A 17,065-nucleotide genomic window follows, 5' to 3' on the forward strand; every position below is an offset into this window, starting at 1 on the left:
CAGCCCGTTGCTAGGATTAGCGCCCAGATTAACCCACCAAGTTTCCAGAACCCCGGGTGTCGGGCTCACCGGTGCTATAGAAACCTGGCTGGGCTTCGTGGGTGGGACGGGCTCTCCCCTCCAGGCCCAGCCGCAGCCCCCCTCCAAGCAGGGACCAGGCCTCCCTGGGCCCAAGCTCCCACCCCGGCCTGCGGGGCGCCCTCCTCCTCGGCGCTCCTTGCCCAGGGAAGTCTTCGCTTCCCAGAATCAGCTGTTTTCCAGATACTGGAATGAAAACGAATGACCGAATTGCTCTGTGCTGCAGTGGAAACACTTCCCTTCCCACCGCCCTCCACCCCCACTTTTTAATGCAGAAAATAGCTGAGCCGATTTACCCCGTGGGCCAAAGTGCACCTTGGAGCCTCACTCCCGAGGCCCAGCCCAAGGGCCGCCTCCACGGGTCCCCTCTTCCCGCACCCCCTTCCCACCCGCCCCTGCTCTGGGCAGGGCACAGGCCAGCCCTGCTGGCCAGGAGTCTGGGGCCTGGGGCCAGCCCTCGCTGGTGAGGCGGCCAGGATGTGGGGCCGTCAAGGGGGGAGGCACTAAGAGTTCCTGCAAACATCTCCAGGCTGGCCCGAAGGGGATACCATGCCCGGGGGGTAGGGTGGGATGGGGCTAAAACGGCAGGCGAGAAGCAACTCCTTCCCCAGGCCACCTGCCCAGGGCCCACCCAGCAGCACCATCTGCCCCCAGACCTCTTTCAGCGACGTCCCGGGTCCGGCCCCGCGCCCCACCTGGGCCTTTCAGATCCTGTTGCGCCGTGGCCCCTCCTTCACTCTGTCAGGGCAATCGCATCCTTCCAGGGGCTCCAGAAAGACCTGGGATGCATCCTTCCTGGGCACCTCCAGCCCCTTGAGACTGATTGCTGCAGCCTCCTCCGCCACGCCCCCACCATGCCTGGCTTTGGCCCCAGCCCCTTTGGTCTGTTGACTCAGCATCCTTTGACACTGAGATCAGACCCTCCACTAGTCCCTGCCTTGAGAAGAAGCCATGTCCTTCTCAGAGCTTCCCAGGCCAGTTCTCCAGACCCCTCCCTCCCTACCAAGGTGACCTCAGGACCCCCTCCTTTACCACCCCCCGCCCCCCCCGAGGAACCACATGGCTCCCCCCTGGGACTTTGCACCTGATGCTCGCGCTGCTGCTCAGTCTTATCCCAGAAGCCTATGGGGCATTTGGTGATGAATGGACAGATAGATGGATGGATGGACAGATGGACGGATGGATGGAAGGATGGATGGGTGGATGGATGGATGGACGGATGGGGGGGTGGATGGATGGGTGGATGGGTGGATGGATGGGTGGATGGATGGGTAGGGGGTGGGTGGATGGATGGATGGATGGGGGGGTGGGTGGATGGGTGGATGGATGGATAGGGGATGGGTGGATGGATGGATGGATGAATGATGGGGGGTGGGTGGATGGGTGGATGGATGGGTGGGTGGATGTGTGAATGGGTGGATAGACAGGTGGGTGGATGGATGGGTGGGGGTGGGTGGATGGATGGATGGATGGGGGTGGATGGATGGGTGGATGGATGGGTAGGCGGTGGGTGGATGGATGGATGGATGGATGATGGGGGGTGGGTGGATGGGTGGATGGATGGATGGGTGGGTGGATGTGTGGATAGATGGATGGGTGGGTGGATGTGTGGATGAGTGGATGTGTGGATGGGTGGATGGATGGATGGATGGGTGGGTGGATGTGTGGATAGATGGATGGGTGGGTGGATGTGTGGATGAGTGGATGTGTGGATGAGTGGATGTGTGGATGGGTGGATGGATGGATGGATGGGTGGGTGGATGTGTGGATGGGTGGATGGATGGATGAGTGGATGGATGGGTGGGGGGTGGGTGGATGGATGGATGGGGGGTATGTGGATGTGTGGATGGGTGGATGGGTGGATGGATGGATGGGTGGGTGTGGGGTGGATGGATGGATGGGGGTTGGATGGGTGGATGGATAGATGGGTGGATGGGTGGATGCATGGGTGGGTGGATGTGTGGATGGGTGGGTGGATGTGTGGATGGGTGGATGGGTGGATGGGTGGGTGTGGGGTGGGTGGATGGATGGATGGGGGTTGGATGGGTGGATGGATGGATGGGTGGATGGGGGTGTGGATGGGTGGATGGGTGGATGGGTGGATTGGTGGATGGATGGATGCATGGGGGGGTGGATGGGGGTAGATGCATAGGCAGATGCATGGATGGACGGATGGATGGATGGATGGATGGGTGGATGGATAGATGGGTGGGTGGATGGATGGGGGTGTGGATGGATGGATGGGTGGATGGGTGGATGGATGGATGTGGGGGGTAGATGGGGGTAGATGCATAGGCAGATGCACGGATGGGCAGATGGATGGACGGATGGATGGATGGATGGATGGGTGGATGGTTAGTTGGGTGGGTGGACGGATGGTTGGATGGATGGATGGGTGGATGGATGGATGGATGGGGGGTGTGGACGGATGGATGGGTGGATGGATGGATGGGGGTGTGGATGGATGGATGGGTGGATGGATAGATGGGTGGGTGGATGGATGGTTGGATGGATGGATGGGTGGATGGACGGATGGACGGATGGATGGATGGATGGGGGGTGTGGACGGATGGATGGGTGGATGGATGGATGGGGGTGTGGATGGATGGATGGGTGGATGGATAGATGGGTGGGTGGATGGATGGTTGGATGGATGGATGGGTGGATGGATGGATGGGGGTGTGGATGGATGGATGGGTGGATGGTTAGTTGGGTGGGTGGACGGATGGTTGGATGGATGGATGGATGGTTGGATGGATGGATGGGTGGATGGACGGATGGATGGATGGATGGGGGGGGGATGGGGGTAGATGCACAGGCCGACACATCGATGCTTCATGTCGCAGCCTCTCAGCCCTGACCTTCCATTTCTGTTCCCTCCAGCTCCCTGCTCTGGCCGCACACCTCCGCCCCTGCCACAGCTTCTTAAAGCTCCGGAAGTTGCCTGCAGGTTGGGTACTCAGAATGTTCTCTTTAACCGCCTCACCCTTGCCCACATGCGGAGACAAACCCTTTCATCAGATGCAGACCCACTCTGTCCGGTCACTTCTCCAACACTCCAGGGCCCCCCTCCTGCGCCCCCTGCTCTGCTCCTGAGATGAAGACCCTGACACTCATGGAGAGGGGCCCGCCTACCTCCACGTTCCCGGAACCCCTCCACCCACCACTCCCTGTAGCAGGGCTCGGCCCCTGCCCTCCCCTCTGCCTTGTCAGGTCCTGGTTGCCCGGGGCACCGCTGCATCTCCTTGCTGGCTCAAGTCAGCAGCCAGTCCCTGGTCACCTGCTCCCCTGTCTGTCAGGATTACCTCTCCACCACCCCATCACACTGCAAGCTGTGTGCACGTGGGGCCCTTCTGGTCTCACCGCTGAGCAAATGTTCAGCTTCGAGAGAGAGGGAGGCCTGTGTGGGATCCACACCTGGTGAGACAGAGTGGCTGAGGCGAGCGGTGGGCACTGCAGCCGGCTCTCCCGATAACTGGAGTCACCTCGCCACAAGGCCCGGGCTCCGCGCCTGCACGGCTCCGTCCTTCCTTCTTTCCTTCCTCCCGGAGAAGCATCTCAAACACCTCCGCTCTCCCCTCCGCTCCAGCGCCCCCCCGCCCCTGCCCCCCCACCCCATCTCCCTCCCTGACCCTTCTGGCCGGCAGGCAGAACCCTCACCCCCAGCCCAAGCCCACCATACCCCCTGTCAGCCACCGAGGCCGCTTCCCCGGGTGCCTCTGTCCAGAGAGGGCTCAGCTCTCTCCTACCCAGGGTGAGCTCAGTGCTGGGAACAGAGTGTGCTGCGAGCTCTGTTAGGGGGCAGTGAGGGTTCTGGGGTGGCCCCTGCCCCTGGCACCCCTCCTGTGCCATCTTGGTAGACAGGTCCTCAGGCCTCTCCCTGCCCAGCCCACCTGCCATTTGAGGGCCGAAGCCTGGGGAGGGTCTGAGCCTTGCGGGGCCCTGCTGACCGGGCGGCAGGACAGGGAGGTTGGCCCCCCCCCGGCCTCGCCCCTCAGCCTGCCCAGCATGGAGCCAGTCCTGGGCTCCACCGCCCGTCCTGGGAGTCCTGGCCCTGAGCTGCCTGCCGGGCAAGCATTTAAAAGTGATGCCTATTATGCAGGGAACGTCACGGGGCCTGGGGCCAGAGCTGAGTGGGGTCATTTTTTTTTTTTTTATTAAAAAGCAAAATTTAAACCAAGAAAACAAAGTGATTAAGTTTCTCCGTGGAGCAGCAGGCCCGTAAGGACTGGGACGCCCAGCTCCCTGGCGCGCCGACCCTCCACGGCTCGCGGGAAGCAAGGGGACTGTACACAAACAGGAGGCGGCTGGTTCTCCCCAAACGTGAGGGCTAGGCTGGGGTCCCCAGGGCATGGGCTGGCTAGAGCCAGAAGCCCAGCTGGGTGGGCTGCCTGCATCCCGGAGGAAACCCTCAAGGGAGACCCCCAGCCTCTGACCCTCAGGCCAGGCAGATGGGGCGTCCAAGGAGTGGGGCTCCCGCACACGGTCTCCCACCACCATAGGGCTCCGTTACTGCATGTGGGCTGCCTGACCCCCCGGAGAACACGTGAGTTTAAGTGGGGTTCCGTGGGGGCCAGGGGGCAGGGACGCTAGGCGGGCATCCTGCAAGCCAGCTGGGGTCACCTGCACCCCTTCCTGCCTGCTGCCCCATGGCTGGATTAGATTCTGGGCCAGGAGGAAGGGTGTCCCCTCCCAGCCCTGGAGTCCTCCTGGGGCCTCTCTGTGGAGTTCGGTTGAAAGCGGGGACGATCTGAGCGGAAATGTGTGCAGCCCCGCAAGCACCACCCTGAGGGAGGCCCCCACCTGATCTGAAGGGGAGGCGAGGGGGTCCCAGGAGGAGACCCAGGGTCAGGGGCTAGTGGGCCACTGTCAGCCTGGGGCAGTAGTGAGCTCCCTGTCACCAGAGCAGGTAAAGAGAAGCTCGCCTAGAGAGGCCCAGAGCAGGTTGGGCTCCGCATGGACCCCCTCACAAAGCCCTGTGGAGATACGGGCTGGGGTTGGTGGGAATAGCATGGCTGGGACACCCTGTTCAGCATGCAGCAGGCGCTCGGGGTGGAGATGAGGAGGTTCTGAGCCGGCCACTCGTGGGGACAGGCTCCGAGTGTGAGCGGTCAGGTGCACACCAGCGTCTGTTACGCTTCACCCAAAGAGCCACAGCAAGAAAGCTTACTCGGATGAGAGATTCGGCCTCAAGGCTCAATGCCTGAAGGTGCAGGCCGGCCTGCCAGGGCGTGAGAGCCAGCGTCTCGTCCAGCGGGCTTCTCCCCAGACAGAGCGAGCCCCTGGGGCAGCCAGGAGGCCCGGAGCTGGGGAGCAGGGTCCCTGCATTTCCTGGCAGGTCTAGGTTCACCATGGCCTCCCTGTCCATGCCCTCTGTGAGTAGAAGAAGAGCCGACTTTAAAAAAAACCCAGAACTTTATTTGACATCCGAGTAGAGTTGACTTACAATGTTGTGATAGTTTCAAGTGTATAGCAAAAAGTGATTCAGTTACACATATACATCTATCTTATTCTTTTTCAAATTCTTTTCCCATTTAGGTTGTTCCATCATACTGAGCAGAGTTCCTTGTGCTGTACAGTAGGTCCTTGTTGGTTATCTTTTTTAAATACAGTAGTGTGGACATGGGGGCTTCCCTGATGGCTCAGTGGTAAAGAATCTGCCTGCAATGCAAGAGACCCAGGTTCGATCCCTGAGTTAGGAAGATCCCCTGGAGAAGGGCATGGCAACTCTCTCCACTTTTCTTGCCTGGAGAATTCCATGGACAGAGGAGCCTGGCGGGCTACAGTCCACAGGGTCACAGAGTCAGACACGACTGAGCGTCTACGTAGCAGCAGCAGTGTGTACATGTCAGTCCCCAATTCCCCACCCCCACCCGCTGGTGACCATAAATTCATTCTCTAAATCTGTGAGTCTGTTTCTGTTTTGTAAATAAGTTCATTTGTATCATTTCTTTTTAGAGTCTGCATAGAAGCGACATCTTATGACATTTGTCTTTCTGTGTCTGACTTCACTCAATATGACGCTCTCCAGGTCCATCCATGTTGCTGCAAATGACATTATTTCATTCTTTTTAATGGCTGAGTAATATTCCATTGTATACATGTTCCACACCTTCTTCATCCATGCCTCTGTCGATGGACACTTAGGTAAGAGGCGAGTTTTACGGGTGCTCTCAGTAGCGGGGGAGAGCAGGGTTTAACTGGCAAGGCATGAGAGCATGTCACAGGGACCCCAGTTCGGACAGGGTACCACTGACACCGGGACGGCACTGTCGCCTGGGGGGCATAGATAGAACCTGTCTACAGACCCAGGTGTTCACACAGACAGCATCAAACCACGAGAAGAGGAATACCACGAAGTTACAGCAATAGAGTACGCCCTACCAAGTCCTCCCAGCAAGGGGCCGAAGAGGAATTACCTTCAAAACTGTCTTGAGGAAACTCATGAGCCATTTGAAGTGAAATTGGATTAAAGGGAAAAACTACGTTTACAAGAAAGCCTGCACACAGAGGCTGACCTAAAGCAGCTTCACCCAGAATCACCCAAACATGGAAGCAGCCAAGATGCCTTTCTGTGGGCGAACAGATGCATAAACTGGTCCGTCGGGATGATGGGCTGTTACTATCCAGTGATACGGAGAAATGAGATCTCAGGCCACGAAAGACATGGGGGAAACCCACATGTGCACGGCTGAGGGGAAGAAGCTGCTCTGAGAAGGCCACGCTGTGTCTGAGCCCCACCGCGGGACATTCTGGAAAAGGCGGGACAATGGAGACAGTGAAAGGGTCAGCGGCTGCGGGCTTGAGGGCGGGTGAGGGGTGAGCAGGCAGAGCTTGAGGATTTTCAGGGGAGCGAGGCTATTTCTCGGGACCCCGTGATGCTGTCGCCCTGAGTACCCACCTTTATACGTCTATCCAAGCCCAAAGAATGCTCACCTCCAAGGGTGAGCCCTGGTGGGAAGTGTGAATGTCATTACCTGTAATAACGTCTCAATATGAGTTCACTGATGTTGACCAGTTCTCCCCCGAGAGCAAGGTGTGAACGATGGGGGCATGTTTTGTGTGATGTTGGCAGGCAGGGGGTAGAGAGGACTCTGAACATTTTGCGAAGTCTTCACAGAACCCTAAACCAGTTCTGTCCTGTCTGAGGGATGTCAGGGCCAAAATTGGTGCCGCTGCCCGTGGAGCACAAACCGTCTACACAGCCCACCTGTGTGGATCCCTTGCGCCTATGCTCTCTGTCCTAATGCGCAGAGAAAATGAGACACAGCAGATTTGAGCACAGAGCTGCTCCCCAGCCCTGGCCCTGTGACCTCCGTTTCCCGTTATTCTTGCCTCAGGACCCCTTGACATTCCTGAACGTTCTAGAGGATCTCAAAGAGCGTTAGTTGATGGAGGGAGGCATCTGCTGAGATTTGCTGGATTAGACATTAACACTAAAGCGTGGAGATGTTCTTAAATATTTGAATTTTTAAAAATTAAAAAAATATATATATGTTCTAGGCATTTCCCTGGTGGTCCAGTGGCTAAGACTTCACCTTCCAACTCAAGTGATATGGGTTTGATCCCTGGTCCGGGAACTAAGATCCTGTATGCCTTGCAGCCAAAAAAAACAAGACAAAACATGAAACAGAAGCAACATTGTAGCAAATTCAATAAAGACTTAAAAAAATGGTCCGCATCAAAAAAATCTTCAAAAATATTCTAAGTGAATTAGAAGTCACAAGATACTCCGTATTAACATAAAGCATCTTTTTAAACAAAAAAGTCAGTAAGCTTTTCTACACAAAGCACCTCTAGTGGGGAGGGTAGCCCTGTGGCTGGGGAAGGTAAGTGCTGTCACTCAGCACCGTCCGGTTGCCCGTGGAGACGCGGCCTCTGGGAAGAGGGCCTCTCAGGTATGAGTGGGCTTCCTTGCTAATGCCACGCCCAGACTCGACACGGGGTGGGTTCTCAAAAGTGAGCTGCACTGTGGGGTCTGAAGCCCCATCAGCAACCTCTCCAGATGCTGTTCTTTTGAAAACCCCTCCATCCGGGAGATGAAAGAAATGATGAACCAGCAGAAGGGGGGTGGAGCTGAAAGCCCGGTGACACCGGGTGACGCCAGGAGCTGGTTGAGGACCTTCGCTTCCTCTCACTCCACACAGACTAGGCGGATTCGGGAAACTCTGCACCACCCGTGCAGTTTTGTCTGTAAATCTGAAATTGTTCCAAAGTAAAGTTGATTGGGGGGCAAACGCCCCCGGTTTGTGTTGCTCTCTCGGAGGACACTTCCCTGTGCTTGGTCACTGGGACGTTCGGATCCCCAGGTTAGGCAGGAGCATCCACGGTCACTCTCTCCAGGGTTGAGAGCGAAAACTCGAAAACTCGGTCCGGGAATGCCTGGCTCTTCGGGATCTTTCGGGACTGGAACACTGCGCATGCGCACGGGCCCCAGATTCTGCTCGGAAGTTCAAACGGGATCACCGACAGCGGACTCCACAGGCTGTTTCCCTCGAGGCGACAGGACAGTCCTTCTCCTTGGAGAGCGCAGCCAGCACGTGCGGGCTGGTGGCCCCTGAGCCTGGAACTCAGACCGCCCAGCGAGGGCTTCTCCGGAGGGTGCCCCGCCGCTGTATGCTGGGTTCGCAGAGTATCAAGACAGAATCCAGAGTCCAGCTTCGTGGGATTAATAAAGTTTACTACTTTGTCAAGTGCGTTCTCAAGTGCAGCTGGCCGCCGGCCTAGGCGCTGGCTCTGCGGCTGCCTCTTGGAGCAGAGGCCAGCAGGCTGGGAGACCCTCGCTCCAGCACCTCCCCCCCAGCCCCCTGCCCCAGGCAGACTCCCCTCCTATAAAGATACCTGGTGGGAGAACAGCTCCAGCCCCCTGCCTCTTCTCTGTGCACCCACCCCACCGTGGCGCCTGCCGCCCTCCTGATTCAATTCTCCGCGGCCTTCAAGGCCTTCTACGAGCCTCTCCTTTTCCAGGGAGCCCTCCTTGACCAGCTTCACCTGGAGGAATGCAGTTCCTGGAGCTCCCACGGCCCATCCTTCTCCTCCCTGTGTTCCTGGCTGCCCCCAAGTCAGGTGTGGACTTCTCAGGACAGAGCCCCCCGCACCCCTCCCCCCTCCCCCTTGTCCACCTGAGCTCCTCCATGGCTGTTGCTGCCCCTTGAGCCTTGCCTGCCTGCCTGGCAGTGGCTGGACTCCTTTGGTTCTGGAAACAAGTTCTTTTGACCCCCCTGGTGAAGCGCTGGGAGAAGAGCCCGGCCTCTGTGCTAACTGCTAGCAGAGCGTGCGGGGAGACTGCGGCCCGTGCTAGACAGCTGGCCCCACGTCCCTTGTCTGGGGCACCCTTAGGAATGACCTTCCTCAAATGTCACGGGGAACCAGACCTGAAATCCTGGGGTGCTGGGAGACGCTTCCACAGAACTCATGGTGGCCGGGAATGACCAGGATTAGGGGGCCTGAGCCCCCTCGGGCTTCCTCTCCCGGGAGCCCCAGGCCAGGCTGGGCCGGGGGTTGCATGCTCCAGAGGCACCAGCCGCAGAGCAGCGCCTTTCCTTCAGTTGTCCCCGTAAGTGGTTCTCACCGGCAAGGTCCGCATCACCCACAGGATGGGTTGCCTAGCCCTGGACACTGCGCTCAAGGCACCTCTCAGACATCCTTGGCCTGCAAGACCCCACCTGTATGGGAGGGTCCCGGTCCAGGTGAGAGAACAGACTTGGCACTCACCTGGCCCACACCTGCCACAGGTGCGGGCATCCCTGCTTTTCCTTGTCACTGCCTCCTCCGTCCAGGCCCGGGAAGGAGACCCGCCTGTTCTGTGACCCACGGAAGGGACACACCTCTCCTTCCCTCTGCCCTGCACCCCCACCAGCTCCCGGGCCCTGCCTGGGGGAGATGCCTGGGGGGGACTGGGCACAGAGGGGCCTCCCGAGGCCAGCTTGAGTGACCTCAACCTCTCCCAGCGTCTCATCCTCTCGCCTGGCCTCCACTTGTCTGTCGAGAACTCTGCTACCCTTTAGCACATTGTTCTTGGTAACGTACTATGTCCTCCTTTCAAATCCGTCTTTTTGAATTTTCATTTTCAGCAGTTTCACTTTGATGAACCCAGCTGCAGTTTTCTTCACATTGTTTGGGTTTTGCTGGACTTATTGGCAGACTTTAGCCATGATTTCTTCAATATTTTTCTCCCCCATTCTCTTGCTCCTCCCCTACTAGGACCCTAGTCCACCCGTGTGTTAGACTTTTTAATGCCATTCATATGACCTTGAGTTTCTGTTCTTTAAAAAACAAATTTTCTTTTTTGCTTCTGCTTCACCTTGGATAACGTCTACGGGCCTGTCTTCAAGTTCACAGACTCTCTCGTCATCTCCATTCTGCTACTAATATCATCCAGCGATTTTTTTTATCTCAGAGGCTGTATTTTTCTGCCTTCACCGTCCACTTAGGTGTTTTTAGCATTTTCTCTGCGCTGAAATTTCCCATCTTTTCTTTCATGCAGGTGTGGTTTCCTTTATCGCCACAGGCATCGTTAGCTCTTTTAAAGTCCGTATCTGATCAGTCCCGCATCTAAGGGGCTTCAGAGTTGCCCTCAGTTGATGGCTTTGCCCTTGAGAGGAAAACACGTGTTCCTAAGCCCTCAGGTATGTCATGCAATCTTGACTTGTATCACACACTTTGTGACTGTCATGTTGCAGAGACTCCTCACGCCAGGAACGTGAGCAGAGTTTATACATAAAACCTGTACCGCCTCCCTTCCGGGGCTCTTTCTGGGATTCCCGCCTCACTCTTCAGCAACTTTGATTGCCCCAGGCCCCTTCTTCTGGTTCCTCAAGCCGGAAAGATTGGGGTTCAGGATCCTGAACTATGACTGCCCTTCCAAAACGACCTGCTTTTTTGCTAACTCTCTGGAGCCCCTGGGTAGTTTTTCACTTGTTTGATTGCTTGTTGTCCAGGGTTTCTGACTGTTATCTGCAAGAGGGCTGGTTTGTTAGACACTGACTGCTCCACGCAAGAAGTGTCGCCGAGAGGGGTTTCAGGACGGGGCGGGGAGGGTACAGGGCAGTGGCAGCGAAAGCTCCCGACAGGCCGCATTTATTAAAAAGAAAAATGTTGAATTTGGCTGCGTGGATGTTGGTGGTGCTGACGGAGAGACTCTTTCAGAGGGTAATGGGCTAGCAGGGTGGGAAGAGGGGGCAGGCGGAGAACACGTCTTCTCTGGTGTTAAGGAAATTCCTTTCTATGCCTTCCCTAGTAAACAAGTTTTATAATGGGGAGTGCATTTTAAATGTTATGGAACATGTTTGGGCACTTACTTATCTATTAATATATTACTGTATGGCTCTCCCTCTCGTTCTATCATATGGCCTATTAACACAATGATATTAATGGATTTCCTAATGTTGAGTCATCCTTGCATTCCTGGAAGTAAACTCGACTTGGCCATGGTATATTATTACTCTAATTCAACACACTGCTGGATTTAATTTGCTCGTTCCTTTATTTACAATTTTTGTGTCTCTTCACATGTGAGCTCGGGCTGTGCGTTTTCCTTTTTCTGTGCACTCTCCTGATTGGGTGTCAGGGTTATGTGAACACAGAAAATAAATCATAATCGTGTTCATCTTCTATGCTTGAAACGTCTTGTACAGTAGAGGGCTGATCTTGAAAGCTGAAGAAAAAAAAGCTTGCCCATAAAACTCTCTGGGCCCCGTGCCTTTTCCTGGGATAGGATTTTATAGCTTTCAGTTGGCAGCCTGTTTATTGATGAGTTCAGATTTTCTAGGTCCTTAAGACAATTTCCAGATGCATGTTCCCTTGTTGCGTGTCAGTGGCTCAGTCATGTCTGACTCTTTGCGCCCCCATGGACTCTAGCTGCCCAGGCTCCTCTGCCCATGGACTTCTCTAGGCAAGAATACTGGAGTGGGTTGTCATTCCCTTCTCCAGGGAACTTCCCGACCCAGGGATCAAACCCGGGTCTCCTACATTACAGGAAGATTCTTTATCATCTGAGCCACCAAGGAAGCTCATGTTCACTTAAACAAGATCTTTAAATTCCATTTAATCAACAAATAACTTTCAATCCCTGTTATGTTCCCGACTCTAAGAGCAGGTAGATTTCTGTATGAATCGGCATATAGCATGTCTAGGGGGATAGACGTCCGGTAAATTTCAGTCTCTGCTTTGTCCCCTTCTCCCCCATGAGGCACTGCCGCGAGGGACAACACAGCAGACATCTGCTGAGCTGCAGTCCCCTTTGCTGTTGTTTAGTTTGTTTAGTTGCTCAGCTGTGTCTGACCCTGTGACCCCACAGACTGTAGCCCACCAGGCTCCTCTGTCCATGGGACTTCCCAGGCAAGAACACTGGAGTAAGTTGCCGCTCCTTCTCCAGGGGATCTTCCTGACCCAGGGATTGAGCCCACGTCTCCTGCATTTATCCACCCCTATATATATCTACTCATCCATCTGTCTATCCACCCACCCACCCACCTACCCACAAAGACGTACATTCATACGTACATACATATACACAGACAGACACCTACCCATACGCCCACTCACCCATCTGTTCACTCAGGGCGCCCACGCTGAGTCTCTACTCTGCACCGGATACTGGTCTAGGTATTGGGGTCCGTGGAGATATAAGCTGAGTGCTTAAGTGCTGGAAGACCAGAGAAAGGGTCAAGATGGCCCCAGGAGGCTACCATAAGGACAGAGCGGAACAAGATAAGATGCTGTTCTGGTACCCAGGGGGAGAGTGGCTATCCGAGTGACGACTCTCAGGGTCGTCAGGCTCCAGCAGGGCTGGTCCACCACCCGAGCAAGGGTGAGTGCTCAGTGGCTGTTGGGAGGAGGCAGCCTGGAGAAGGAGAGGGCCAGGGTCCCAGGTGGGAAGCCCCCCCGGGGGTAACTCCCCTGACCTGGGCACCACTTCAGGCCTGCTCTCCCTGTTACCCGTGAGCTGACGCACCAGGTTCCTCATTCACTACGACTGTCTCAAGGGCGGAAATGGAACCTTACCCATCTCCATGGCTCCGGGGTCCGGCTCGGAGCCTGGCACCAACGTAAGTGGATAAAAGATGAGAGAGGGGAGGACCAGCGGCTGGGGGGCGGCGTGCTCACAGGGGTGTTGTGGGCATCGCGGCAGGGAGCACGCCGCCTCGCCCCAGTGTGGGCTCCTTCCGCTCCCACTGAAGCTCTGCACCCAGGCCCCTGGGGGCAGACACCCTTGCAGCCTTAGCACCCACCTGCTGGCACAGCCCAGCACCACAAGAGGCCTGGAAAGCCTTTCTTCCTCTGAGTGGCCTGGCCGGCGGGCATCCCAGGCCCCGGGGCTCAAGGAGGGTGGGGGCAGGAGCCGCTTGTTCTCACTCCTCCCCCTCCCCTCCCCGGCTCCGCTGAGAACCAAATCGCCTTATCAGAAACTCCCTGGAGTGACTGGTTAACCAAATAGCTAGAATTCCTGCTCAGCGGCACATCTGGTCCTGATCGTGGAGAGGCCAGGGATGACAGGGAAGGGAGGGGGAGCAGAGGTACAGGGCCAGGCCTTCCCCAAATGATGCTGGGCCAGACGGGGGGCGCGGGCTGCCGGCCTGGCAGCAGCAGACCCGGCTCGTCTCCAGGGCTGGGGGCAGGAGGACCTCCCCGCCTCCACCACCTGCCAGGAGTGGGGGGCCGGGACCCGCCCTGGTGCAGGGGCACTGGGCCACCACTTCCAGCTCTTCCCCATCCTATGCCTCCCTGGGAGCTCTGTCCCCTCCACCCCCACCCACAAGCTCTTCCTCGTCTCCAGAACCGCACCTGAGCGGCTCTGCTCATGAGACCTCAGGTCGCTCCAAAGCCGCCCAGGCTGTTCCCTCTGCCTTGAACGCCCTTCCAGCCTCTGTGTCAGCAGCAAAGTCTGCCCCTCTGGGTAGGCCTCCTTGGGCACAGGGGCTTCCAGGCACCTTTGCCTCAGCCCCACTGGTGCTCGTGGAACTGCCCACAGGACGCCCGAGCCCTCAGCCCAGGAATTCCTTCTTCTCAGGCTCTGGCTGCCTGGCCCCAGCGCAGGGTGAGGGGTAACAGAAGGATGGGAGAGGCCATACGGGCCGAGGAGGGGCCAAGGGGGAGGCTGCTTCCTGCGAACGGGGCCCCCGGCGGGAGCGGAGCATAGTGGTCCAAGTGGGAAGGGGTCCACTCCCTCCCCCTGGCCAGGGTACCCTGCGTCCTGCAGGGGCCCCACTTCTGGCCTCCAGCCTGTGCCCGGCCCTGTTGGGTCTTGGGAGGAGCCCTGCCTCGCTATAGCCCAGTCTGGGCTGGAACCACCAAGGTCTACATCTGCCACTCTGCGGACACGGGCCTCCCCGGGCGCCCACCCCCAGGAGAGAGGACGTGGGGCTCCATGCTGGAGCCTCGCCGTGGGCTCCACGCTGAGCTGGACGAGGGGACGCAACCCCCGGGGGGTTAGGACAAGGAGGAGCGGGGAGAAGGGAGTGCCATGCGGGGCGGACAGGCAGGTGATGGGCTGAACCCGGTCACCCCGTGGGTCTGTTAGAAGGGGTGGGGCCTGGGGCTGACAGCAGACTCAGGTGTGGGGTTCCGGGGACCCCATCAGCCCACCGCATCCTCTGTGTGGGCCCTGTGGGACCCCCCCCTTCACCTACACGGAGGAGTGCCCTCAGCCCCCAGCACGCTCCCTGCCACCAGCACCCCAGCCTGGGGGCGCCCCCCTTGGCCGGGCCCTGCACCCCTTCTGCGAGGCCGCCCAGTGCGGAGGGCCCGGCCCGGGGTGAGGGCCAGTGTAAACAGATCATTTCTGTCTGCCTGGGGGGTGGGGGTGGGGGGAGTTGTCTTGAGCTTTGTTATGTTCTGAAAAAAAAAAAGGCAAAAAATTTGGGTCACAAACCACAAACTGTTTTGCTTTCGGCATAACTGGCACAAACAGGCATTTTCTCTGTGGTTTCTGGCCGTGGAGGCCGGGGCTGGCTGGGCTGGGGAGGGAGAGGCTGGAGCTGCCCTAATGAGGCCAGAGGGGGCTGGGCAGGTAGGGCCGGGCTGCCGGGGGTGGCCACACCTGTGCGGGAGTGCCTGCTGGGTACCAGGCCCCTGCCACGGGGGATGCGAAGACCCTGGGAGCCAGGACCCGCCAGGCAGGTGGACACAGGTTATTAGGGATGAGGCCACGTGAGAAGGTGGGGCTCTCCCCCGAAGGAGGGGAGCAGACGGGCTGGGAGGCGAGGGGTTCCCCAGGGGTTGGTGTGATGGGGTCCCTGACCCCAGCCTCCAGGGCCTTCTTCCTGGCTGGCTCTGCCCTGGGGGCTCCCCCGAGAGCTCTGGAGAGCTCGGGAGGACCTGATGGTCAGTGGACCACGCACCTGCAGTGTGGCAGCTCTGCGGACAGAGGCAGGGGGCTGAACGCCAGGCCCCTGTCTACACAGAGGGGCAGCTCCGGGCCCCAGAGACCCAGGAGTGGAGGCAGTGGTGAGCCAGGATGGCACAGCACAGTGGAAACGGTGCAGGGTGTTAGCCCAGGAGGCAGAGCAGCCAGGCTGTGCGAAGCCGCAGGGGTGAGGGGGAGAGAAGGGGCGGGCAGAGGAGGAGCCCCAGGAGCCAGGGAGGGGGGCATGGGGACTGAGACTTGACCCCCAAGGAAGCAGAGAGCACTGGGTGCTTAAGACCCCAGGAAGGCCTGGCCTGAGGCTTTCACCACATTTTGCCCAGTGGCCCATGGGAGCCATGGAGGATGCTATGGGGAGAGCAGGCCGGGGCCTCTAGGCGCACATGGAGAGTGACTGGAGCAGAGACCGAGGCCGAAGCAGCAGCGTCCAGTGGCTGGTGTAGCCGAGGGCCTAGTCAACAGCCAGCACCAGTGGAGGGGCAGAGGACCCTGGAGCAGGTGAGGGGTGGCAGCCGTGGGCATGCTGGGCCGGGGTCTGCAGTGTATTGAAGTGGCTCCACAGGCCCCGCCAGGTGCCGTTTTGCAGCTCAGGTGAAGATGCCAGGGGGAGACACAGTGAGGTGAGCAGCCAGGAAGCTCGTCCAGGGCCTGCAGCTTAGCAAAAGCAGTCCCTCCCGGGGCTCACGCTCAAACCCAGGGTCGCCTCCGGCCCTCCCCGCGTCCTCTTCACTCAGCAGGGGGTCAGGGGACAGGAGCACAGGGAGCGCTCCTGATTGGGTGCTCGGGGAGGGCCTCCGGAGGGCAGGGACAGCGATCTCGATTCGGGCAGAGGCAGCCGGCGCCCAGGGCCTCAGGCAGGGACACCATGCGTGTGCTCAGCCAGCCCTGGGCCAAGCCGTCACGAGGAATCTGCTTGTCTGCAGGGAAGCCAAGACCAGGGGCGGGACGTGGTCTATGTTTCAGAAGACCACCTGGCCTCTGAGTGGCGGTCAGGAGTGGGACGCGCAGGGACCCACCTGGCAGGAGATGTGGGCGCCTCCCTCTGCCCCTGCAGAGCCCCCTGTCTCTGGAAGTGTGCCTTCATGTAATTCATTTCCTCGATGACACTAACTGAGCGGCCTAAGAGTACAGAAACTCATTCTCGTCCAGTCCCGGAGGCCAGAGGCCTGCAGTCAGTTTCACTGGGCTAAAATTAAGGTGTCCAGGGCCAGGCTCCTTACAGAGGCTCCGGGGAGGGTCCTTCCTGCCTCCTCCAGCTTCTGGGGCTCCTGGCTTGTGGCCGCGTCCCCCCAGTCTCTGCCCCGTCCTCACGCAGCCCCTTCTCTGTGTCCTTCCCCAGCCCTGTCCCTGGGTCCGGGCCTTCCCTAAATCCAGTGTGGTCTCACCTCCAGACCCTTCACTTAATCACATCTAAGACCCTTTGCCCAAACCAGGGCACACTTGAGGACTCTGGGGCTTAGAACTGGACACGTCTTTCTGGGAAGGACACTATTCAACCCATCAGCCCACCCCCATGGTAGTCCCTAAATATCCCTTGAGTGAACAACAGCGGCGTCTGATCTCATCCCCCACGTGGCCCCCTCTCCCTGCGGCAGCCCCACTCCCAGCCCGAGATGCCCCAGT

This window comes from Giraffa tippelskirchi, chromosome 10, assembly GCF_054371585.1.
Source record: "Giraffa tippelskirchi isolate mGirTip1 chromosome 10, T2T-mGirTip1v1.2.pri, whole genome shotgun sequence".
Lineage (NCBI taxonomy): Eukaryota > Metazoa > Chordata > Mammalia > Artiodactyla > Giraffidae > Giraffa > Giraffa tippelskirchi.